General features: G+C 47.0%; 2 pseudogenes; both read right to left on the bottom strand.

The window, feature by feature from the left end:
* Positions 1 to 1,212: 1,212 nt before the first annotated feature.
* Positions 1,213 to 2,085, bottom strand: LOC614449 (ribosomal protein S4, X-linked X-like pseudogene; annotated as a pseudogene).
* A 17,328-nt stretch (positions 2,086 to 19,413) lies between these two features.
* LOC112445561 (uncharacterized protein CXorf49 homolog) lies at positions 19,414 to 24,013 on the bottom strand (annotated as a pseudogene).
* Positions 24,014 to 26,762: the final 2,749 nt, after the last annotated feature.

The following is a 26,762-nucleotide window of genomic DNA, read 5'->3' as shown; positions in this document are numbered from 1 at the left end:
GAGTGTATCTCTGTCAAGCCTCTCGTCCCACCTCCTCCTGTCCCACCTCCCCTTTCCGGTTAGAGTCACAACCCTGAGTTCCGACTGTGTACGAAGTGGGTGGAGCGGGAGGCTGAGGGGGGGTTGGGGCAGGCACTGAGGGTGCTGGGCGCCTAGCACGTGCTGAAAGCATTTGCCAGCCCTCCTTCCACCTCAAGTCTTATGACCCAATGGGAGAATGGGCAGAGGAATCCCGCACTCAGTGATGAGTGGTCGGCGTACTTCTCCCTAAGTGGCCAGAGGACAAAGGGATCGTAGTTTTGTTCTGTAACATCTCTGCCTCAACTGCTCCATCAAACGTTCTTGGCAGGCAGATTTGGGGGACAGACTGGGGTTGACCTCACTCCCTCAGCTCTTTCCCCACTCTGAGGCAATTCAAAGAAGAGAGAGTCTCAGTCAGTGTCCAGTTACACCCGCAAAGATGCTCACCCCTGCTGATCCTGCAGATGTAAACTAAAACCACGAATCGGGCTTCACACACTAGGATGACAAGCTTCCAAGTGCTTAACCATTCTGAGAGTGGGAGAGTTTAGGAGCAAACCTCTGTGGCGGTGGTGCAAGAAATCCATTTGGGAGGTAATTTGGCACAATCTATGAAAGGCAACTTACACAGCAGAGACCCCATGCCCGGCACTCTTCTAAGTGCTGTACGTAAATAGTAATGCTTCCTTGTGACACTCCTAGGACTATAGTACTAATGATTACCAGCCTCTTACAGGTGAGGAAACAGGTACTGAGAGGTTCGGCCACTGGCCCATGGTCATTTGGCCCATGGGAATCAGTGGTAGAATTGAAGCCAAGCGGTCTGACTCCAGAGTCCTTGCTTTGATCCAAAGATCTAAAAAAGCTATTTTTTCCCCCTCTATCAGGAAGTCCACTGCCTGGCACATCTTCTAAAATTGAGGGTTTATTTCTCAGATGTCTGTTTTAACTCCATTGGTCTATTTGTTAATATGGCAGTAACACACAGTTTTGATTACTGTAGCTTTGTAATGTTTTGAGATCAAGAAGTCTGAGTTCTCTACTTTTTCTTTGTCCAAATTGCTTTGCCTGTTAAGGATCTCTTTAGATTCTACTTAAATTTTAGGACAAGTTTTTCTATTTCTGTGAAGCATGCTATTGGGATTTTGATAGGGTTTGCTTTGTTTTTTGTTTTTGTTTTTGTTTTTTTTCCACTTGGTATTATCTTTAATTAGAAAGACTTTTCCAATCTCATCACATAGAGATCATTTTATCCACTGCTCTGTTTGGCTGCCAATCTCTTATCTCTCTCCTCAGCAATGGTAAGGCGAATACCCTTTCCACGAGGAAGAGAGATCCACGGTTTGTTGCCTTTGCCAATAATGAAAATGTTTGAGAGCCATGTGGCAAAGCTGTTGCCGTTCGCATCTTTCACATGAACTACATCAAAAGAACCTGGATGCCTCTCCCGGTTTGAAATCACACCAATTCTTCCCAGGTTAGCACCTCCAGTCACCTTGCACAGGTTACCAGTGTCAAATTTGATGAAATCAGTAATCTTGCCAGTCTCCAAGTCAGTCTGAATGGTATCATTCACCTTGATCAGGGGATCAGGGTAACGGATGGCACGAGCATCATGGGTTACCAGATGAGGGATTCCTTTTGTCCCCACAAATATCTTTCTTACTTTGCACAATTTATACTTGGCCTCCTGAGGTGTAATACGATGAACAGCAAAGCGACCCTTGGTGTCATAGATCAAACGAAAATTCTCTCCAGTCTTATCAATGCCGATGACATCCATAAAACCAGCAGGGTAGGTTATATCAGTGCGGACTTTGCCATCAATCTTAATGAAATGCTGCATGCCAATCTTCTTTACTTCATCTCCAGTTAGGGCATACTTAAGTCTATTCCTTAGGAAAGTGATTAGGGGGAGACACTCCCTTAGCTTGTGGGGGCCGGTAGATGGACGAGGGGCAAACACACCAGTCAGTTTATCCAGCATCCAATGTTTTGGAGCTGCTACGCATTTCAGGGGCTTCTTGGGACCCCGAGCCATGGCTGCGCTAGGCACGAAAAGAGTAGGGTTTGCTTTGGATCTGTAGATCACTCTGGGTAATGTGTTAGAAGAACAGATCCAGTGGAGTGTGTGTGTGTGTGTGTGTGTGTGTGTGTGTGTGTGTGTAAAAGAATTGACTCATTCAATTATAGAAGCTGGTGAGTCCCAAGATCTAGAGGGTGAGTTGGGTAGCTGGAGACCCAGAAGAGCCTGTGGTTTAGCTCTAGTCCAGGTTAGAAGGCCTAAGAACCAAACCAGTAGAGCTGATATTTCAGTTTGGGTCTAAAGGCAGGAAAAGAAGCTGATGTCCCAGGTCCAAAGGCTTTCACGCAGGAGGAATTCTCTTACATGAGGAAAGGTTGCCTTTTTGTTTTATTCAGCCTATCAGCTGATTAGGTAAAGCCCACCCACGTTGTCGGGGGGAAATCTGTTTTACCCAGTTGACTGATTTAAATGTTAATCTCATGAAAAAGCACCCTACAGAAACACCCAGAATAATGTTTGACTAAATATCTAGGCACTCTGTGGACCAGTCAAGCTGACACATAAAATTAAGCACCTCAGATAGTATGGGCTGCTTGACAATATTTAGTATTCCAGTCTGTGCAGACAGATGCCTTTCCATTTATTTGTCTTTTTCAGTTTCTTTCAGCAATGTTTTGTAGTTTGCAGTGTACAAGTTTTTTGACTCCTTGCTTGAGTTTATTCCTCAGTATTTTATCCTTTTTTGCTGCTAATGTCAATGGAATTGTTTTCTTAATTTCCTTTTCAAATTGTTCTTTGTTAGTGTATAGTAATACAACTGAATTTTGCTTTTGGATTTTGTGTCCTACAACTTTGTTGAATTTGTTTATTAGTTCTACCAGTTGTGTGCATGTGTGTGTGTGGGCGCATGTAATCTTTTGAGTTTTGCATGTACAAAATCACGCTCTCTTCAATAGAGCTAATTTTACTTCCTTCTGATTTGGATGCCTTTTATTTCTTTTGCTTTCCTAACAGCTCTGGCTATGACTTCCAGTTGTTGAATACTAACATAATGGTGAGAGCAGGCTTCCTTGCCTTGTTCCTTATCTTAGAAGAAGAGATTTCAGTTTTTCACCACTGAGTATGATGTTAGTTGTGGCCTTTATTATGTTGAGGTAATTTCTTTCTACTCCTAGTTCTTTGACTGTTTTTTCTCATGGAGTGATGAATTTTTTATGCATCTATAGAGATGTTCATGTGATTTTTGTCCTTCATTCTGTTAATGTGTTTTATTACATTGATTGACTTTTATATGCAACCAAGGGATAAATCCCTTTTGACCATGGCACATAGTCCTTCTAATGTGCCATTGAATTGTTTTGCTAGTATTTTGTTGAGGATTTTTGCATCTGCATTTGTCCGGGAAAGTGGCCTGTAGTGTTCTTTTCTTTTGGTGCCTTTGATATCAGGATAATGCTGGCCTCATAAAATGAGTTTGGAAGTGTTCCCTCTTCTTCAATTTTTTGGAAGCATTTGAGAAAGATTGGTATTAATTCTTTAAATGTTTGGTGGAATTCTCCAGTGAAGCTATCAGTTCCTGATTTTGTGTGTGTGGGGGGAGAGGTTTGTCATTACCAATTCAATCTCATTATTGGTCTATCGGGTTTTCTGTGTCTCCTTGATTCAGTTCTGGTAGACTGTGTGTTTCTAGGAATTTATTCATTTCTTCTAGGTTGTCCAATTTCTTGCCACAATTGTCCATAATATTCTTGTGTAATCCTGTTTGTTATTGTCACATTGATTGTAATATCCCCTCTTTTATTTATGATTTTAGTTATTTTAGTCTTTTTCTCTTAGTTAATCTAGGTAAGTATTTTAAAAAATTCTTTGTGTATAAAGAAGTTTGCTCACAACAGTGTTGTTTATAAGGGCAAAAAACTCTGACTGCTACTTACATTTTCATCACAAAAGCTACTAATATCTGTTGAAACTTTACTACGTGCTAGGCCCTCTACATGCATTATGTCATTTAATTCTCACAACAGCCATGTGAGGTAGACACTAATCTTATCCCTATTTTATATACAAGGCACAAACATGTGATAACTTGTCCAAAGTCAAACATCTAGTAGGTGGTGGAATCAGGATTTAAACTCTGGTCTTTGGGTTTATATAGATACAAATCTGTGTTATACAACTATTCGAAAAGGAAGCATGTTGCAATAAAAGATATACTGCACTGTTCTAAGCAAGAGCTCAAGAAATCTGCAAGTGCCTAAAAACGTTGTATTGAAACATGAATGTCCAGGATGGGTTTCTGGCAACCAGTGGGTGCAATGGCTCTGAAGCTTTTTTTTTTTTTTTTCTTTCGGTTATGGGCCCTGTGTTAGTCTGTTCGAGTTGCCAAAACCAAATACCACAGGCTGGATGGCTTAAACAAAAGACATTTAGTTTCTCATAGTTCGGGAAACTAGAAGTCCAAGATCAAGGTGCCAGCGAGTTCAACTCCTGGTGTAGGCACTCCTCTTGTATTGCAGTTGGCCACCTTCCCTCTGTTTCCTCACATGACATTTCCTGTGTGTGTGTATGGAGACAGAGAGAGACCGCGCGCGAGAGGTCTGGTAACTCCTCCTCTTATAAGGATGTCAGATCCTTTGGGATTAGGGCCCCACTCTTACACCTCTGTATGTGTTGTGCTTGGTCACTCAGTTGTGTCCGACTCTTGGTGACCCCATGAACTGTGGCACACCAGGCTCCTCTCTCCATGGGAATTCTCCAGGCAAGAATCCTGGAGTGGGTTGCCATGCCCTCCTCCAGGGGAACTTCCCAACACAGGGATGGAACTCAGGTGTGCCACATTGCAGGTGGGTTCGTTACTGTCTAGCCACCAGGGAAGCCCAAGAATACTAGATTGGGTAGCGTATCCCTTCTCCAGGGGTACTTCCCGACACGGGAATCAAAACCTATATTGCAGGCAGATTCTTTACCAGCTCCCTCAATTAACCCTAATTACCTCTCTAAAGGCTCCATCTCCAAATTCAGTCACATTGAGGGTTAGGGCTTTAAGATAGGCATTTGAGGGCCACACAATTCAGCCCATAATAGGACTCCTTTGAGAATCTATTGAAAGCTCTATACACCCTCCCACGAAGACTGTATACATTACCTCCCACAACTCTGCACACAATTTCAGGAAGTTCTTGGAATCCAGGTTGAGAGCCACTGTTCTAGGTCACCTTCCTCTTTTCCCGATGGAGAAACAAGAGGTTCAGAAAGGGAAAGTGCTTTTCGTCAGGTTAGGAGAGAGGTAGGTCTCCTGATTCCTCATCAAGTGCTTGCCCTACCTTACTCTGCCTTATGTTAGGGCTGTTAGGTCAGCAATCCAAGGTGACCCCAAAACACTAGAGATTCTGTGGATGCAGTGAAGGGGAGTGCTTCACCTGGGATGCTCAAGTGAGTGAACAAGGCTCTAGCTATAACTGACAGTAAATGGGACCGATTTCATTGTTTCAAATTAGTCAGGAGGTTGGGAAGAAGCTGCACCAGCTTCAACATACATCCACGAGAGTTCTGAGTGTGAGGCGATGCAGGTGCTTCTGTCCTAACGAACAGCAAAGTGGGGACTGAACAGGTAGAGTTGAACTGCCTGCTGGCCTGGACATGGCACTGTCCCTCTACTCTCAGATTCCTCATTTGTACACCCCTCAGGAGTAGACCTGTTAGATTTCTACATGAGATTATCTAGCTCTAGTATTCTGTACATCTGTGATTCTGGGGCAGGAACCATGCGGGAAAAATCAGCTGAGGCATTTGGGTCCTAGTTCAGTTCAGTTCAGTCGCTCAGTCGTGTCCGACTCTTTGCGACCCCATGAACTGCACCGCGCCAGGCCTCCCTGTCCATCCCCAACTCCCAGAGCTCACCCAAACTCATGTCCATCGAGTTGGTGATGCCATCCAGCCATCTCATCCTCTGTCGTCCCCTTCTCCTCCTGCCCCCAATCCCTCCGAGCATCAGAGTCTTTTCCAACGAGTCAACTCTTCGCATGAGGTGGCCAAAGTATTGGAGTTTCAGCTTTAGCATCAGTCCTTCCAAAGAACACCCAGGACCGATCTCCTTTAGAATGGTCCTAGAATCATGGGCAAAACAATTTTTTTTTCAAAATGTCTTCTGATGGTGTCCAAGAATTAGCAATAAAGCACATGTAGTTTAAAGAGATGAAAAATCCCAAATAAGCACGAGAAGACCCTTTACATGCTCAGTCATTTAAGGTAAAGTCTCAACAGAAATGTTTCCTCAATTTCTGTTTCAGGTCCATCCTTAAAAAGGGAGGCAAATTTTAATAGCTGGAATTCTGAACAACAAGGTTAGAAGATGGAACAGTATTTATAATGGGAAAAGTTATGTTATCTTTAGGCAGAGGGGTGGCCCCAGAAAATGACTCTTGTTTCATTTCAGCAATCAATGAGCATTTAAAAAACAGGACATTCTTCCTATTGACCCTATCAATGCCACGAACCAGTGTGGAGCCTTCACTTGGGCCACAAGACTAGAAACAAAAGCAGGGGCACTCACTGCGGGGTGGAGGCTAACATTTCAGGAAAATTCTTTCAGCTTTGCTCCCTACAAAGAACAAGGGAAGGGCTTGAAGGGCTGTGCACACCCACCTACTGCTTCTGTGCCAGTGGAAGGTGGGAGCACACCCAGTCGAGCACATCAATGGTCTCAGTTTCTGTCTGAGGAGAAAGAGGAAGAAAAGAGCTGCTGCTGCGGGGAGGAGAGGTGAAGGCTGGTGTTGAGATGGAAGTGTCAAACAGGCAAGGGAGATGCAGCGCATCCAACCACCAGCACCATCACCATCACCACCATATTGGCACAAATAAGCTCTTCAGTCTCAGGGGTTAACAGACTAATCACAAAGATCAGGAGGAACTCCAAGCCATGGCATCTGGCCCTTCCCAACAAACAGCCTTAGACGATACTGCCCTCTCCTGGTCAAGTCGGTGTATTACAATGCAGGGACATCGCTCCGGATTTTTGGCCTTCATTTCTTTTGCTCAGGTTCTTGGTGCTCCACCTCTGAGAGGAAGTGCATGGGGAGGGGAGAAGTCTCTGAGAAATTGTATCCAAATACATCACTTCTGTGGGTTTCAGCACAATTTCACAATTAAATTCTGAGTGATAATGTACTACCCAAATATGGAATATTTATTAAAAATTGAAATTGATATTATAATTATGTGAGCTTCACTTTATTATTTTTCATTACAAAGGAATGAGTTCTCAAAAATATAGCTATTAATGTAGATGAAATAAGATTACTAAACTCAATTAGATATGTTATAAACAAAGAAAGTAACTTTGGTTCTACTTCTGATTAGAACATAATTACAATATGCTTATACCGGGATGTTATTTCCCTAAGCATTATATTTTTCTCCAATTATACTGAAACGTAACATAGATAGAGAAAAAGTCACAATATATACGTGGAGTTTAATAACTGATTATCAAGTGTATACCCCCAAGTCACAGAAGGGGATAGTGTCGGCTTCCCCAACACTCCTGAAGTTTCCCTGTCTTATCTTAGACCCGCTCCTTCTTCAAGGAGAACAGGCACACTCTTACTTATATGCCATCCTTTCTATCCTTTTCCTCAAAAATTGTATACTATATATGTGTGTGTGTGTGTGTATATATATATATAATGTTATGTGTTAGTGTTGACAGCTACTTACAGTTATATGAATGGAATTGTTAAATATATCTGTGTTGCTTCTTGGTTTTTAATCAATGTTAAATTTGTAAGATTCATGCCTCTTCTGTGCAGTGGTAGTTTGTATATTTTTGCTGATGAAATTGTATTTATTCACATGAAGAGGATCTCCCAGAACTTTTGGATTTGAAGCCAGCAGGGCTTAATTTGGGGAGAGCCAGAGGGCCGTGGGAAGCAGACTCCACTCTTAAAGGGGGCATACAAAATCTCACATGCTCCAGGACCCTGGGCTGAAGCAATAATTTGAAAGCAGCCGGGGTCAGAGGCAGCTGCTGATCTTGAGAGCCTCCCAGAGAGGCAAGAGGCAGCTGGACTCACCCTGGGGACACAGCCACTTTGCGGAGCTCCATCGACCACGTGGACACCGGTGCTGGCAAGTGCCATTTTGGAATCCTCCCTGCAGCTCACCAGCACCAGTGCCCAGACCTGCCCATCAGCCTGTAGGCAGTAATACTAGGACAGGACAAGCTACTAGCCAGGCAGAGACGCAGCCCCACCCACAAGCAAGCCTGCTGCCTTAAGACTCCCTGGAGCTGGACCTGTCAATCAGAGGCCCCGACACACCACACTGGCCCTATACACCAATGAAAAGGCACTAAGCCCAGGACTCCAGGGTCCTGCAGTCAGAGCCTGGGACCTAGTTCCTGCCCACAGCAGGTCATCGCTAGCCCCAGGACCAGTTTTACCCATCAGTGGGTAGGCACCAGCCCTAGTATGCCCTGGACCCAGCCCCAGCCACCCATGGCCCAAAACACCAACTCCTGGACTCCTCCAGGGCCCTGAAGCCAGAGAACCCAAGAACCAGCTCCACACACCAGCAGGCAGACGACAGCAACCGGAGTAACTCCAGCCCTGCAGCCTGCCATACCAGGAAATAGGTCACCCACCAGCAGGCCCACACCAGCCCCAAGAGCCACTGAGTCCCAGCACAGTGTACTGGCAAGTAGACACCAGGTCTGGGACACTTTGGAGCTCTCAGCCAGCAGCTCTGGAATCTGGCCCCACACTGCAGTGTGTGGAAGCCCCCTTTGGGACATCTAGGACCCCACAGCCAGCCATGTCAGGAACTGGCCCCACCCAACAGTGGACTGAAACCAGCTCTGGGACCCCCAGGGCCCTGCAGCTAGAGACCCAGGAACAGAAACAGAGTTCCACCCACCAGTGAGCTGGCACTACCCCAGGACACCCTGGGCCCCAAACTCAGTCAATGGCAGGACAAACCAGCCTCAAGATACCTTGGCATGTCAGCCAGCTGCCCCCAGAAACAGCCACACTCACCAGCAGGACAAGATGAACTTTGGGACACCTAGGACCCCATAGCCAGCAATGTAGGAACTAGCCCTACCTACGTCAGCAGAAGGCTATGCTTATTCATTTGATACTGATGCATAGTGGGGAGAGAAGTATGTTTTAGGCTTGCAGGATTATATGCAATAGAAATTATTGTTGTTTAGTAGCTCAGTCGTTTCCCACTCTTTGCCACCCATGAACTGCAGCATGCCAGGCTTCGCTGTCCTTCATCGTTTTCCAGAGGTTGCTCAAACTCATGTCCTTTGAGTCAGTGAGGCATCACTGACTTGATGCATCCAAACATCTGATCCTCTGTCGTCCCCTTCTCCTCCTGCCTTCTCTCTTTCCCAGCATCAGGGTCTTTCCCAATGAATCGGCTCTTCGCATCAGGTTGCATCAGATGTTGCATCACATGTTATGGGGTGGGGCCCCTTTGTTTTTGACCCCCAAGGAGCCTTTCTGCCCATGTGCAGTGTCTCTCCTGCCCTGAGAATGGGACATATGTGACCTCTTGATCTTTTACTCAAACAGAGAGCTCCTCTGTCTCTGCCAGAGCTGTTATCTTAAAGTGTCCTCAGGAGACAAAGCTTGACTATTTACCCTGTTACTCTTATTCTATTTCAAAGTGCAAGCCGGAGGCTGATTGTAAACATCTGGACTCAAGCCCACTTGCCTCCTTCCTTAGGAAATGTAAAGCAGAGGCTAGTTGTTAATGCTTGGCCTCACAAGAATACGATATTTCTTTCCATCTGTTTACGTCATCTTCAACAGCTCTCGTTAGGATGTTATAGATTAGGATCTTTATCCCTTCCCTACCTCTGCCTTTCCGTTTTGGTAATCATAAGTTTTCAAAGTCTGTTTCCATTTTGTTAATAAGTTCATTTGTACAATTTTTTAGGTTCCACATGTAAGGGACATTTGTCTTTCTCTTTCTGACTTTCTTCACTCAGTATGGCAATCACTATGTCCATCCATGTTGCTGCAAGTGGCATTATTTCATTCTCTTTATGGTTAAGTAATATTCCACTGTATATATGTACCACATATTCTTTATCCATCCCTCTGTTGATGGATATTTAGGTAGCTACCATGTCTTGGCAGTTGTAAATAGTGCTGCAATCAACATTGGGGTGCATGCATCTTATAGATTTGTGAGTACAGCTCTTTTGTCTCCTTAGGTTTATTCCTTGGCGTTTTATTCTTTTTTTTTTTTTTTTTTGGTGAGCAAGGCCCATAACTTTATTTTCAAAAGGAACTTTTAAAGCTTGACTTGTACATAGAGGGAAATGAAATATGCAGAGTCATGCAGAGTCAGCCCAAACATTACACATGTTTCGTCTTTATCAAAACCAGGGTTTTTTCTGCATACCTTTCCTATAAACAATGTTGTGTACATTATCTTCTGGCCTTGGAGGCCTGTGGACATTTTTTTTTAATTTTATTTTATTTTTAAACTTTACATAATTGTATTTGTTTTGCCAAATATCAAAATGAATCCGCCACAGGCATACATGTGTTCCCCATCCTGAACCCTCCTCCCTCCTCCCTCCCCACACCATCCCTCTGGGTCGTCCCAGTGCACCAGCCCCAAGCATCCAGTATCGTGCATCGAACCTGGACTGGCAACTCGTTTCTTACATGATATTCTACATGTTTCAGTGTCACTCTCCCAAATCTTCCCACCCTCTCCCTCTCCCACAGAGTCCATAAGACTGTTCTATATTCTTTTTGATGTGATGATAAATGGGATTGTCTATTTAGTCTCTCTTTCTGAAATTTCATTGTTAGCATGTGAAAATGCAAGAATTTTCTGTGCATTCATTTTGTATCCTGCAGTTTTACTGAATTCATTGATGAGCTCTTAATAGTTTTCTGGCAGCATCTTTAGGATTTTCTATGCATAGTATCCTGCAAACTGCAAGCAGTGACAGCTTTATTTCTTTTCCAACTTGGATTCTTTTATTTCTTTTTCTTCTCTGATTGCTGTGGTTAGAACTTCCGTGACTATATTGAATAAAAGTGGCGAGAGTGGCCATCCTTCTCTTCTTCCCGATCTTAGAGGAAACGCTGTCTTCTTTTTACCATCGAGTATGATGTTATCGGTAGGTTTGTCAAATGTGGCCTTTTTTATGTTCAGATAGGGTCCCTCTATGCCCACTTTCTGGAGAGTTTTATCACAAATGGATGTCGGACTTTTTTCTAAAGCTTTCTCTGCATCTATTGAGATCTATGGATTTGTGGCTATTGAAAAATTCTTGCGTCACTTGGATGAATCCCACTTGATCATGTTGTGTGGTCCTTCTAATGTATCGCTGGATTTGGTTTGCTACTGTTTTGTTGAGAATTTTGTGCCTATGTTCATCATTCATATTGCCCTGTAACTTTCTCTTTTGGTGGTATATTTGTCTGCTTTTGGTATCAGGATGACGGTGCCTCATAGGATGAGTTTGGGGAGTGTTCTTTCCTCTGCAAGTTTTTGGAATAGTTTCAGAAGGATGGGTATTGACTCTTCACTAAATGCCTGATGGAATTTGCCTCTGAAGTCATGTGGTCCTGGCCTTCTGTTTTCTGGAAAATTTTAAGTCAGAGTTTCAATTTCAGTACATATGATGTGTTTCTTTGTATTTTCTATTTCTTCCTGGTTCATACTTGGAAAATTGTACCACTCTAATAATTGGTCCATTTCTTCTAAGTTGTGCATTTCACTGGCATATACTTGCTTCCTGTATTCTCTTACAATCCAGTGCATTTCTGTGATGTCAGTTGCAACTTACTTCTCCATGTCTAATTTTATTGAGTTTAACCCTCTCCCTTTTATTCTTGATGGGTCTGGCAAAAGGTCTATCACTTTTGCTTATCCTCTCAAAGAACCAGCTTTTAGTTTTATTCACTTCAGTTCAGTCACTCAGTTGTGTCCGGCTATTTGCAACCCCATGGACTACAGCACGCCAGCTTTCCCTGTCCATCACCAACTCCTGGAGCTTACTCAAACTCACGTCCGTCGCATCAGTGATGTTCTCCAATCGTCTCATCCTCTGCCATCCCCTTCTCCTCTCACCTTCAATCTTTCCCAGCATCATGGTCTTTTCCAATGAGTCAATTCTTCACATCAGGTGGCCAAAGTAGTTTCATTGACTTCATCTATTGCTTTCTTAATCTCTATTACATACATCTCTGCTCTGATCTTTGATTTCTTCCCTTCTGTTAACTTTCCATTTTATTTGTTCTTTTTTCTCTCATTGCTTTAGGTGTAAGATTAGGTTGTTTATTTGAGGTTTTTCTTGTTTCCTGAGGTGAGATTGTATTGCTATAAAATTCTCTCTTAACTGCTTTTGCTGCATCCCACAGGCTTTGTGTTTTCCCTTTCATTACTCTATAGGTATATTATGATTTACTCTTTGATTTCTTCAGTGACTTAGCCTCCACATTTTTGTTTTTTTCCTACAGTTGTTTTTTTTTTTTGCTGCAGCTGATTTCTACTTTTTACCATTGTTTAATAATATGGGTTTGTTGTTGTTGTTCAGTCGCCCAGTCGTGTCTGACTCTTGGTGACCCCGTGGGCTTCAGCTTGCCAGGCCTCCGTGTCCCTCACCATCTCCCGAAGTTTGCCTAAGTTCATGTCCATTGCATGGGTGATGCCATCCAGCCATCCCACCCTCTGACGCCCTCTTCTCCTTCTGTCCTCAGTCTTTCCCACCATCAGGGACTTTTCCAATGAGTCAGCTGTTCGCATCAGATGACCAAAATACTGGACTTTCAGCTCAGCATCAGTCCTTCCCAATGAGGATTCAGAGTTGATTCCCCTTAAGATTGACTGGTTTGATTTCCTTGCTGTCCAAGGGACTCTCAGGAGTCTTCTCCAGCACCACAGTTCAAAGGCATCAATTCTTTGGTGCTCCGCCTTCTTTACGCTCCAGCTCTCACAACCGTACATGCCCACTGGGAAGACCATAGCCTTGACTATATGGATCTTTGTCAGCAGAGTAATGTCTCTGATTTTCAACACACCGTCTAGGTTTGTCATAGCTTTCCTGCCAAGAAGCAAACGTCTTCTGACTTCATGGCTTCAGTGACCATCCACAGTGATTTTAGAGCCCAAGAAGAGGAAATCTGTCACCATTTCCACCTTCCCCCCTCTATTTGCCATGAAGTAATGGGGTGGGATACCGTGATCATTCTTTTTTTTCAATATTTAGTTTTAAGCCGGCTTTTCCCACTCTCCTCCTTCACCCTCATCAAGAGGCTCTTTAGTTCCTCTTCCCTTTCTGCCATTAGAGTGGTATCATCTGCATATCTGAGGTTGTTGAGGTTTCTCCTGCCTATCTTGATTCCAGCTTGTAAATCATCCAGCCCGGCATTTCTCATGATGTGCTCAGCGTATAGTGTAAACAAACAGGGTGACAGCAGACAGCCCTGTCGTACGCCTTTCTCAGTCCTGAACCAGTCAGTTGTTCCATACAGTGTGTGTTTCTTCTTGACCCACATACAGGTGTCTCAGGAGACAGGTAAGATGGTCTTGTAGTCCCATCTCTTTAAGAGCTTTCCACAGCTTATTATGACACACACAGACAAAGGCTTTGCGTAGTTGATGAAACAGAGGTAGATGGTTTCCTGGAATTCCCTTGGTTTCCCTATGATCCAGCGAATGTTGGCAGTTTGATCTCTGGTTGCTCTTCCTTTTCTAAACCCAACCTGGACATCTGGATGTTCTTGGTTCACATAATGCTGAAGGCTAGCATGCAAGATTTTAAGCATTTCCTTACTAGCATGGCAGTTCAGTTCAGTTCAGTTCAGTTGCTCAGTCATGTCCGACTCTTTGCGACCCCATGAATCGCAGCGCGCCAGGCCTCCCTCTCCATCACCAACTCCCGGAGTTCACTCAGACTCAAGTCCATCGAGTCAGTGATGCCATCCAGCCATCTCATCCTCTGCCGTCCCCTTCTCCTCCTGCCCCCAATCCCTCCCAGCATCAGAGTCTTTTCCAATGAGTCAACTCTTTGCATGAGGTGGCCAAAGTACTGGAGTTTCAGCTTTAGCATCATTCCTTCCAAAGAAATCCCAGGGCTGATCTCCTTCAGAATGGACTGGTTGGATCTCCTTGCAGTCCAAGGGACTCCCAAGAGTCTTCTCCAACACCACAGTTCAAAAGCATCAATTGTTCGGTGCTCAGCTTTCTTCACAGTCCAACTCTCACATCCATACACGACCACTGGAAAAACCATAGCCTTGACTAGACGGATCTTTGTTGGCAAAGTAATGTCTCTGCTTTTCAATATGCTATGTAGGTTGGTCATAACTCTCCTTCCACGGAGTAAGTGTCTTTTAATTTCATGGCTGCAGTCACCATCTGCAGTGATTTTGGAGCCCAAAAAACTAAAGTCTGACACTGTTTCCACTGTTTCCTCATCTATTTGCCATGAAGTGATGGGACCAGATGCCATGATCTTTGTTTTCTGAATGTTGAGCTTTAAGCCAACTTTTTCACTCTCCTCTTTCACTTTCATCAAGAGGCTTTTTAGTTCCTCTTCACTTTCTGCCATAATGGTGGTGTCATCTGCATATCTGAGGTGATTGATATTTCTCCCGGCAATCTTGATTCCAGCTTGTGCTTCTTCCAGCCCAGCATTTCTCATGATGTACTCTGCATATAAGTTAAATAAGCAGGGTGACAATATACAGCCTTGAGGTACTCCTTTTCCTATTTGGAACCAGTCTGTTGTTCCATGTCCAGTTCTAACTCTTGCTTCCTGACCTGCATACAGGTTTCTCAAGAGGCAGGTCAGGTGGTCTGGTATTCCCATCTCTTGAAGAATTTTCCACAGTTTATTGTGATCCACACAGTCAAAGGCTTTGGCGTAGTCAATAAAGCATAAATGGATGTTTTTCTGGAACTCTCTTGCTTTTTCCATGATCCAGCTGATGTTGGCAATTTGATCTCTGGTTCCTCTGCCTTTTCTAAAACCAGCTTGAACATCCAGAAGTTCACAGTTCACGTATTGCTGAAGCCTGGCTTGGAGAATTTTGAGCATTACTTTACTAGCGTATGAGATGAGTGCAATTGTGCAGTAGTTTGAGCATTCTTTGGCATTGCCTTTCTTTGGGATTGGAATGAAAACGGACCTTTTCCAGTCCTGTGGCCACTGCTGAGTTTTCCAAATTTGCTGGCATATTGAGTGCAGCACTTTCACAGCATCATCTTTCAGGATTTGAAATAGCTCAACTGGAATTCCATCACCTCCACTGGCTTTGTTCGTAGTGATGCTTTCTAAGGCCCACTTGACTTCACATTCCAGGATGTCTGGCTCTAGGCATGGCAGACGAGTGCAATTGTCCAATGGTTAGCACATTCTTTGGTACTACTCTTTTTGGGAATTGGGATGTGGATTGACTTTTTCCAGTCTTGTGGCCACTGGTAGATCTTCCAGGTTTGCTAACATATTGGATGCAACACTTTGATGGCATCATCCTTTAGGGTTTTGAGAAGTTCTACTGGAATTCCGTCGCATCCACTAGCTTTATTAAGAGCAGTGCTTCCTAAGGCCCACTGGACTTCACTCTCCAGAACAGGTGGCTCTGGGTGGTGACCACACCATCGCAGTAATCCAGTACATTAAGATCTTTTTTGGACAGTTCTTCTGTATATTCTTTCCATATCTTCTTGATCTTTTCAGCATCTACTAGGTCTCTTCCGTTTCTGTCCTTTATTGTGCCCATCTTTGGGAAAAATATTCCCTTGATATCTCCAGTTTTCCTGAAGAGATCTCTAGCATTTCCTCTTCTGTTGTTTCTTCTAGTTTTATACACTGTTCATCGAAGAAGGCCTTCTTGTCTCTCCGTGCTGTTCTTTGGAAATCTGCGTTTAGTTTGGTATACCTGTCCCTTTCTCCCTTGATCTTTGCTTCTCTTCTTTCTTTAGCTATTTGTAAGGCCTCCTACCACTTTGCCTTCTTGCTTTTCTTTCTCATTTTGATGGTTTTGTTCACAGCCTCCTGTACAGTATAACAGACCTCAGTCCATCGTTCTTCAGACACACTGTTTACAAGTTCTAATCCCTTGAATCTGTTTGTCGCCTCTGCTGCATTATCATAGTGGATTTGACTAAGTCATACCTGACTGGTCTAGAAGTTTTCACCACATTTTTAGGTTAAGCCTGAATTTTGCTATGTGAATCTGATGATCCAAGCCACAGTCAACTCCAGGTCTTGTTTTTTCTGACTATATACAGGTTCTCCATCTTCAGTTACAAAGACTGTAATCAATTTGATTTTGGTATTGACCATTTGGTGATGACCATGTGTAAAACTGTCTCATGTGCTGTTGAAAAAGGGTATTAGTATCTCAATAATATGGAATTATTAAGATACAATTTACTTACAAGGTCTCTGAGCCACTCTAAGCACATCCTCTTATGGTACCACCACCACAATTGAAACGAAAAACTTTTTCATCACCTGCAAAATTGCTTCTGGGTTTTCGTAGTGTAACCCCTTATGTCAATCCCCAGATGCAGGCAACACTCAATCTGTTTTCTCCATATATAGTTTGGCCCCCTCAAGAATGTGAAGTAAATGGAATAGGCAGTAGGTAGACCTATCCTTGAGGATTCTGTGAGGGAAAAGGATATGTAGGTGACTCCTGGATGTGCAATGCACATGGCACCTGAGTGTAGTGACATGGGTTGATTGTTACCTACCTATTCGTCAGACTGAAGGCTTACACTCTCCATAATGTGTATATGCATTGTCTGTTTAACTCATATTTAATTCAATGCAATTTCTCTTCTATGTTTGCAAGGGTTGTTGTATGAAATAGAAATGGTAAATCTTTTAAAAGAAAGTGTATCTTCTTTGTAAAAGTCCTCCATCTGCGTCTGAGAGGTACTTACCAGGACGTCAGCATTGCACAAGCACGGGTACAACAAGCACACTAGTCATTCAGACGCTGCTCCCTGGGTCACACAGGGACAGTCCAATGGCAACCCCGGCAGCCCCGAAGTGCCCGGCCGGACCTGCCAATTGCAGGTGAGAGTCTCCTCACTTAAAGTCAGCTGAGTAGCAGCCTTTATTGCATCTGCAAGCTTAACCCACTGCTATCATGCAAAGGAACATATAAGCCAACTGCAAGGATCAGGACTCTTGACATCTGGGGGCATGGTTACTGTGCCCACTGCAGCCAGCGCTCTCTTCAGGGCTCGCCTACTCTAAATTCTTTGTTTGTGCCAGTCTCCCTCAAGAGTCTAGAGAAAGCGCTAGACCTGGGGCTGGTGCTGGTGGGGTGGGGGCGTGATAGGGAGGGAGCATCTTGCCAAGAGTTTGACAGGCAGCAGAACCAGGCAGGATGGGGCCTAGGGCTCTCCAAGGCAGCTGCCGCTGTCTCCCAGGCTGGAGAACGGGCATGAGGGGGAAAGGCGACAGGGGTGCACTGAATGAGGCTGGGCTTTGGCCTTCCTCCTACCCTCTGGGGCACAGATGTATTTCTTTAGCCTATGCCTCAGGCCCTGCCACAGATTTCCCGCTGGAAGTGGATGGCTTGGGGCTGAGCCACGGCCTGTGATGTATATGTTTCCAGCAACATCATAGTGAGGTAGTTGGTCTGAACTGTGTGCTCAGAGGAGGGAAGGGAGCCTGGTAAAAAGTGAATGAGGGGTTGTGCTCATGCCCTCCCACCTCCCCTTCCATGAGCTTCTCCACTTCCTCACCCTGGTGACCACAGTCCCAGGCCCCTCTCTGCCCAAGGGTGGTGCTGATGCTGGTGCTGGACTTCTCCCTGGGCACAAGTTACCTACATGTCTCGGTGGGCAGAAAGCTCAGCTGGAAGGCCTCTGCCAATTTTACTCACTCAACAACAGCGAGATGTGCTACACCACCAGGCAATAACCACTGGATCAGGGTCAGGGTCACAGCTGTAATCTAAGTGATCAAGGCCAATTGGTCCGGGGTGGGGGGGTGCGTCTGATTAGAAGGAGGAAGTTCCACCAATGTTCTACTCTGACCCTGGGATCTCTGACTGTTCCAACCCACATGTAGTCTGTCCACCTGACCTCCTGCCAAGAGGCCTGGAAGGGAATCAACGTAGGAATATGGGGGAAGCGCTCCCCATTGCCCAGGTGCAGTCACTCCTAACTTCGCTTCCTCATGGCACCCATCTTGCCCCTCCCTCAGGTAACTCATGTTGGGCGGTTCCCTGTTTCTAAGATGAGCAGCAGTATCCCTGGTACTCTCCAGAGCCACTCTTCCCATTTTCATTCATCCACACCCTCAGTAGTTGACAGATATCATAGAATGGCAAGGTAAGATCCAGAGCCTCCTCCAGCGACTCCAGCACTTTGAGATTCCCAACACCCTGTCCTGAGGTTTGGTGCCTCCTGCATCATTCCCTTCCTACATTTTGGGAATGTGACGCCACCCCTTGAATGATGGGGATCCAACCCTTGCTTCGGCTCACTCAATGCTTTACAGAACCTGGACCGCTCTCTACTTTCTTTACTCCCTGAATCACATCCTTCTGTCTCAAGGGCATTAACTTTGCTGACTTTTATTCACACAGAGAGATGTCCAGGTACCAACTTTGAATGTGCTACCCACCATCATGCCCCCTTTTGTGTAATAAAACCCTGGTCTTTCAGGAATGGTGTCAGGCAGAACCTACCCTCAATTCACTCAAACACAGATCTTTCTCTCTGAGTCTCAGGCTGGCACAGTCTTGGAGTGCTGGCTGACGGAAAGGAAGTGCTCCCCAAACTTCAGTGAGGGAGAAATTGAACAGAGAGTTCAGACTCATTGTCATGTGCCCTAAAGAGGTAGTCTGGGATACTGAGCTGGGATACTCTGGGAAATATCCTTTGTTGGAAGTTCTGTGTCATGGGTCTGGTGGAGCAGTATTTGACGGGGACCTTGCAAGAACAGAGACCTACTAACCACACTTGCCATAGAGCATGATGGGCCCATTTGCACTCAAGGGTATAGAAAGGCTCAGGCTGGAGGTGAGGGTGGTCAGCTGGCTAGGGCAGGAAGGATGTGAAAACACAAAGGACTGCACCATCCATCTCTAGCTGCCAGGGTGCACTCTGACCCAGGTTGGCACCAAACAGATGAGTCTCCTGACCTCCAGGCCAGAGACTCGCCTGTCTCCTGTGTTCCCTGTATCTTCCCTACTGCTCCCCAGCTCACTGGGTCCAGGCTTCATCCTAAGCCCTTTATTGAATCCAAAGAAGGAGAAGAGAAACTATTGGTGCCTGAGTCTCAGGGGTGAGGGCTAAAGAGGAGAGGAGCATTGTGTGCAGGTTCCAGCGTGCAAGGTGGGACTGGGGTGGGGGTGGGGGAGGGCAGTACAGGCAGTAGGGACTCCAATGAGAGGGCAGAGCCTGGGAAGGGAGAGATGAGCGCACCTGTGCCTGTTTCCACCTGCTGAACTACACGTGCAGGCAAGGTCACCAATGGCAAGTCAGGGAGGGATCGAGGGTGCTCCAACAGGAAAGGAGAGTGGTCAGGGTAAGTAGGACAACGAGTCTAGTGCAGGAAGGAGGATGGGTTGGAGCTCTGTAAGGGGGTCATGAGTTCCTTCCCACGGGGAGGCAGAATGTCAGCGATGGATGGGAACCAGCAAATCCCAGAGGAGGGTGTTCAGAAAACAAGAAGAGGGCCTCAGGGGACTGGGAGGATGTGCCAATGTGGCCAGACAACGCCCTCAGTGAACCCAGACCAGGACCACTCCGCTGCCCTGATGGCCTGGATGGTAGCAGAGGCTGACCCAGAGTCCCCACCACAGGATGCCAGAGGTACTGTTCTGGAACAGGCTCTGATATGGAGTGGCTCCCCACCAGGCCTTGCCGCACTCCCCCAACCCCTACCCCCCAGAGAGAGGACAGAACACAGAATATGAGAAGTCCTTCAATCAAAAACTGCTGTGAGACTGGGGCAGAGAGGGGGAAAACAAGGGGCAGAGGATGCCCTGGTGGAGGCAGAACAGGAGGCAACAAGCTTGGCCACAGCTCACCAGCCTCGGAGGTAACATCTGCTCCTCTTGCAGAAAGATGTTGGGCTCAACCTGTGAAACAGCAGAGTCAGGGAAGAGCCTCAAGCCAGGGCCAGCCCACAGCCCTGCTCAACAGCCAGGACTATGGGAAGGAGTATGGTGTGTGTAACACTCACGTCAAAGCATCTGGAACTTGTCAGCCAGGCGTTGCATGGCGGCAGCAACAGGGAGAGGCATAAGAACGTGCTCCAGACAGAATGATATAGACGCCTGTCCCCTTGTTCCTGTGGGGAACCACCTAGCCCTACAACCTGAAACCCACCCTACTAGCCCCAGTGCAAAGAGCTCTGGGCCTGATCACCACCCACCACCTGAGTTAAATGTGGAGCTATTTCCTAAAATGAACCAAAATGTGCCAGCAGCTCTCAAGTTCAAAAATTGTCTCGCAAACAAGCAATAACAAGAACCTTAGAGGCCACACCAAGCAGCAGTTAAAGGGAAAAATCAACATGGCATCTCTACAAGTCCTATCAGGAGGAGCTCTCTAGGACTCGAATGGCTGGCAGAGTGTGCGCGCAGTCCACACAGTACTTTGCTACTTGTCCACACGCCCAGCTGATCATGCACAGCACACTCCAGGGACACGCTTGCTAGGTTCTCCTCCCCACAGGAATGCTGATCCCTACGAGGCCCCCGGCACCTGCAGCCCACCCCACCCCAAGGGCCCACCCTGCTTCTGCACTAAGAACCCGCTGCTCTCTGTCCCTGGTTCCTGATACCGTATTGCTCCTTAAGGTCGTCTATTTCTCTCTGTAGCACCAGACACTAGGCCAGTAGACATGGGAGGAAGAGAAAAGGTTAGTATACACTGCCCTCCTGTCGCCTCCTTTTTCTCCTCTCCCCAGGGCCATGCATCCCAAAGCCAGATGTCTAGAATGGCAAGGGAAAGACTTTCATCAGTGGAAAGGAGGTGGGCTTCTTCTGACGGGTGTGGGATGGGGACAAGGCGGGGAGGCCCACACATTTCAGTTGAACTTGGATCCAGATTCCACCATGAGGATTGGGTGTGCATTTCAGGAGCCAGAGGAAGCATTACCCAAAGACAGTCCAGCATTCCCAGTGGCGGCTGCTGCCTTTCCAGTCTTGGGGAATGGTCAGTTGGTTCCTGGTCACCTGAGAGGGAAAGGGCACCCAATCCAGCTTCCCAAGCTCCCAGTGAGGTGGAAAGGGCCAACCAGGCTCTAACGCAAGGTGAGGTAGCACCCCCCTCTGCTGTCAACAGGCCTCCTCTGCTCTGCCAAGGGCAGCATTTCTCCTCTCCTCTTCTCTATGGGACTGCCTCCCCTGTTCCCCAAGGGCAGCATTTTCACCACTGTGGTCCCCAAAGACTGTGGTTCTGGGTTCGAGCCTCTCAGAGTGGCAGCCACAGCCAGCACCTGGGAGAGCAATGTGGGTGAACAGCACTTCACAGAAAAGGCTATTAACCTGCAAGTTTACAGCCAGAGGAGCTGTTGGGGCACTGCCACTGATCACCTCTGCCAAACAAATCCCACACAGAGGATGATGGGGCCAGCCCTGTTGACATCCTGTTTCCCATGGAAGAAGCTGCCTAGGAGCAAGGCTGAGCCCCCAGGAGAGAGAGAGAGAGAGAGGTTTCTGCCCTCACCCCTGGTCCCCTCCACCCATATCAAAACCCAGGACACTCATCTGAGGGTTCAGGTCCTCTGGGCATGACTTCTCCCAGGTTCAGGGCCACGGGCTCTGAGTTTCCTGGATCCTGGGGGTCTCTGATGTGGAGGTCATCACTGCTGGGTTCTCCATGATGTGCCCATGGAGAAGATGGCCATACCCCGTGAGTGGGCAGCTAAAAGAAAGATTTTTCACCAATCTGGACTAATGATGTGTGTGCATATATATATGTATGTATGTGTGTACCGGTGCATTTATATGTCTATGTCTGTGTGTGTGTGGGCAGGTGTGATTTGGGACTGGGCTGAGGCAGGGGAATGGGAAGAGAATTGAAAGGCTGATCTCTTTAGCACTTTCTCCATCAGTCAGCCCCAGGCCAGCAGGCAGAGCTGAGCTGGGGACAACAGTGCAGCACTGAGAAAGCCCGGGCCCCTGAAAGGAGGTTTGGGGAACAGCTAGGAAGTAGGATTCAGGAAAGTGATTCATCTAAACACTGAAGCTCTATGAAGCTTTTAAGGGGCCCCCTTGACACAATTAAGCTACCAGCCCTCCCTTCCTCTCTAGTCCCAGACTCGCAGAGACTGGAAACAGGCCAAGGGTGGAGAACCCAGCCCAGTACACCCCAAGTGCTACTTTAACATTTGTCCCTAGTAAAAGGACCCCAATCTGGCGTCCTAATGACCCACTGACCAAGGGCACCCAATGATGACCCCTGAGGGATGGACAGAGGGAGCATGGGTGAAGAATTATGTCCTGGGGAGGGTGAGAGGGGGAAGAGTGGGGAGAGAGGAGGGGCCTGGCCTACTCACTTGGCCCTTTGTTACTGGGTCTCTATTTGGGTCGTTGTTTTCTCCCACCACCGCCATCACTGACACGGCCTCCCGTGCCCTCTTGGCCACAGATTTCGCACCAGCGCCCGTGTGCTTGGACTCTTTGGTTCCCAAAGGGACCAAGGTATGCCTCTTGGACCTCCCAAGCAGCGGAATGCCAGAGACTGGGGCAAGGGGGCCGGTTCCAGGGAAGTGGCCGCGATTCGCTGCTCCCAGGAAGGGAAGGTTCTCCCAGGGCAGGTTTGGAGATGCCCCGGAGGGATTTCTTCTCCCGGTCTCTCTTCCTCCTAGGAGCGACCCGCGGCAGGCTGTCTGTAGTGGCAGCTGCAGTAGCTGCCGCTACTGGTACTCCCTGATAGCTGTGCGGGCGGCCATCCTTCCCCCAGAGCTCGCTCTGCATTTTCTTAGGTGGAGAGATGTTCATTTAGCTCTGCATTGCCCTGCCTGTCCTGCCTTTTCACAACCGAAGTGAATCCTCGCAGAGTGGAGGACAGGAACGGCCCTGGCAAGTGAAGGAGATTCTCCCTGCCCCAGACAGTCGAGTGTTTGGGCGTGTTCCTGGGACCCTTGAGGCTGTTGAGCTTGGCCTGGCCTCCTTCTTTGGGATAAATGCTCACCCTCATCAGCTCTCTCTCAATGAACTCATCAGAGGACTCGGAGTCAGACAGCAGCCCAAACGGGCCTTCCGAGGGCGGCCGCTGGTGATCCGCAGCCACGTTCAATGTACTCTTAGCGCCTCTCTTAGGGTTCCCCCAGGCCCGGCCCGCCTCGGCCCCACCGACCTGGAGAGGGCCAGCCGCAGCCAGCACCGCTGCCCCACAACTCTAGGGGACCATGCCTCGACCGCTGGGACCTGCCTCGAGGTCAGCCCACAAGGAGGTCTCATCAGTGATCGCATAGCTTTCCAGGGACAGGTATCTGCTGAAGCCCAGTACGTCCAGGTCGCTCAGTTGCCGCAGGATGGCCGCCACTGACTCGTCAGCCAGCTGCAGGGCATCCCCTTTGTCGTCGGCCAGGGAGCCAAGCTGGTCTTCGCAGCCCCACAGCACCGCCCCCCCCCCACCCCTGCCCCCACCCCGCTTCCAGCACCTCCCGCTCTGAGTTGAATCCCTGAGTTTGGGTACCCATCTCCACTCTCATGGTGTCCTCACCTCGGAGCCCAGTCCAGGTCCCTGCGGGGCTGTGGAGCCGGCCTGAGGGACGCAGGTCCGCTCCCTGTCCTCTGGGCCGAAACCCGCTCCCCAAACTGACAGCTCATCATCTGGGGAATATGGGTGGCCCCCGGACCTGGGCTGGAGGTGATTTATCAACCGAGTTGCGGTGGCAGTGGTGGAGACCGTCACGGAAGGTGAGGCCAGCAGCGTCTGGAGCGAGCGGTCAAGCACCACAAGCACGGCACGCACAAGATTGTGGCCAACGGCGCCAGGCTTTCAGCAAGCCTGGGACGCCGGCGCCATGGCCTCCTTATTGGTCTGGTTCCCACCAACCAGCGCGCGCCTTGTTTGCCTGCCCCCTCGAGGAGTAACCAATGGGCCAAAGGCCTCCTCCTGTTTGCCGCCAAGCCCAAGGGTCATCAGGGCAGTTGATGAGTTGGCGGGTGAAGGTGATGGTGGGATGAGCACCTCTGTCAAGCCTCTCGTCCCACCTCCTCCTGTCCTGCCTTCCCTTTCTGATTAGAGTCACAGCTCTGAGCCCTGACTCTGTACAAAGTGGGTGGAGTGGGAAGCAGGAGGGTCCTGAGGGCCCTAGTCTCCTGGGAGATGAGGATGAAACGTCAGAATGGAGACGCTGAGCAGTTAGAACGTGCTGAAAGCAACTGCCAGCCTCCCTTCCACCACAGGCCTTTCGACCCAATGAGAGAATGGGCTGAGGAATCCCACAGTCGGTGATCAGTGGTCGGCGTACTTCTCCATACGTGGCCAGAGGGCAAAGGGATCCTATTTTTGTTCTGCAAGCAATCTGCCTCATCTGCTTCCATCAAACGTTCTTGGCAGGCAGATTTGGGGGACAGACTGAGGTTGACCTCACTCCCTCAGCTCTTTCCTCACTCTGAGGCAATTCAAAGAATAGAGTCTCAGTGTCCAGTTACACCTGCAAAGATACTCACCACCGCTGATCCTGCAGATGTAAACTAAAACCATGAATCGGGTTTCACACTCTAGGACTGCAGGCTTCCAAGAGCTTAACCATTCTGAGAGTGGGAGACGTTAGAAGCAAACCCCTGTGACTGTGCACCACCGTCTTGCACAGAGATCTATTTGGGAGGTAATTTGGGAAAATCTATGAAAAGCAACTTATACAGCAGGGACCCTGGGCCTGGCACTCTTCTAAGTGCTGTACATAAATAGTAATGCTTCCTTGTGACACTCCTAGGACTATAGTACCAATGAGTAAAAGCCTCTTACAGGTGAGGAAACAGGTTCTGAGAGGTTCAGCCACTGGCCCAAGGGCATTTGGCCCGTGCAGATCACTGGCAGAATTGAAACCAAGCAATATGACTCCAGAGTCCTTGCTTTGAGCCAAAGGTCTCAAATCTTGAACAAAAATAATAAAGCGATTTTTCCTCTGTTCCAGGAAGTCTGCTGCCAGGTACATCTTCCGGAGACACCCTGGTACTTGTGGTGTACAAAAACACATGCACAGTGGCATTGGTGATGGGAAAAACTGAGAACACTCCCAATTCTCATCAGTAAGCAAAGGGATCAATGCAACATGGTGTAGCATCCAGTAGATACAAGTGTGGCAGTCCAAAAGAATGGATCAGGCCATTATCATCGATTTCAAAAGCATCCTCCTGACTTCATACTGCAAGTGGCAGGATGCTGCTGCTGGATACACGTCTATAAATTTATTAAAACCCCTGATGAATCCTGTCTAATGTTTGATAGCCTTTGGGTGTATGTATGTTTCAGGTTCTGAAGTGTGTTTTTCACTGGCTGGGAAATATATTGGATAGCTCCTAACTGGATCCAGTAGGTGTATGGAACAAAGTTTTGGCCTTGGATCTCCCCGGGTTGGTTAGGAAGGTGTACAGTAGGTTTCTTTTAGGCTCAATGTTGCCTACAGGTACCCTGAAAGCAGCTGCTATCAGTCTGCCTTTAATGTGGGCATGCTGGGTTCAATCGGTTCTCCAATAGTATTATTATTTGGCCACAAAATTTATTCCTTCAGTTGGAATAAAAAATATCACTCCTTGTATAGAAGCTTTAACAATATTCACCCGGAAAGCCTTTGATGATAGTAACCAAGGGAATGCGTGTCCCTATGTGTGTCCCTATGTGTGTCCTTAAAGCTGAAGCAAGTCTCTTATAGGCACCATATAGTTGAGTTTTGCTTTTTTATTCATCCAGACAATTTTGTTCCTTTTGGTTGGTGAACTCAGCCCATTTAGAGTAATTATTTATATTTAGGGACTTACTTATACCATCTTATGGATTGCTTTCTGGTTGTGTAGTATTTGCCGTTGTTTTCTTTCCCCTCTGTTTCTGCCTACTTTTGTAAATGGTAATTTTCTGTGATGGCATGCTCTGTTTTCTCCTTTTTAAATATTTTGTGAACTTATTTTAGATTTTTGCTTTGTGATTATTATGATGTTTACATAAAGCCTCTGATAACAGTCTGCTGCTGCTGCTGCTAAGTCGCTTCAGTCGTGTCCGACTCTGTGTGACCCCATAGACGGCAGCCCACCAGGCTCCCCCGTCCATGGGATTCTCCAGGCAAGAACACTGGAGTGGGCTGCCATTTCCTTCTCCAATGCACGAAAGTGAAAAGTGAAAGTGAAGTCGCTCAGTCGTGTCTGACTCTTAGCAACCCCATGGACTGCAGCCTACCAGGCTCCTCCATCCATGGGATTCTCCAGGCAAGAGTACTGGAGTGGGGTGCCATTGCCTTCTCCGTCATAACAGTCTAGTATATGCTAATAGCCAGTTATCATTGTTTGCTTACAAAAGCTCCATCTTTTTATCCCCTTTTTGATATTTTTGATAGCACAATTTACCTCTTTTTATATTGCGTATCCATTAACAAATTATGTTATAATTTTTAAAAACTTGTAACTTTATGCTTGAGTATAGTTGGTTAACAATGTTTTGTTATTTTCAGGTATACAGGAAAGAGATTCAGTTATACATATATATGTTTCTATTCTTTTTTCAAATTCTTTTCCCATTTAAATTATTA

This window comes from Bos taurus, unplaced genomic scaffold (genome assembly GCF_002263795.3).
Source record: "Bos taurus isolate L1 Dominette 01449 registration number 42190680 breed Hereford unplaced genomic scaffold, ARS-UCD2.0 Leftover_ScbfJmS_1959, whole genome shotgun sequence".
Lineage (NCBI taxonomy): Eukaryota > Metazoa > Chordata > Mammalia > Artiodactyla > Bovidae > Bos > Bos taurus.
Note: the sequence above shows the minus strand (reverse complement) of the source record. Positions and strands in the feature narration are given on the sequence as shown.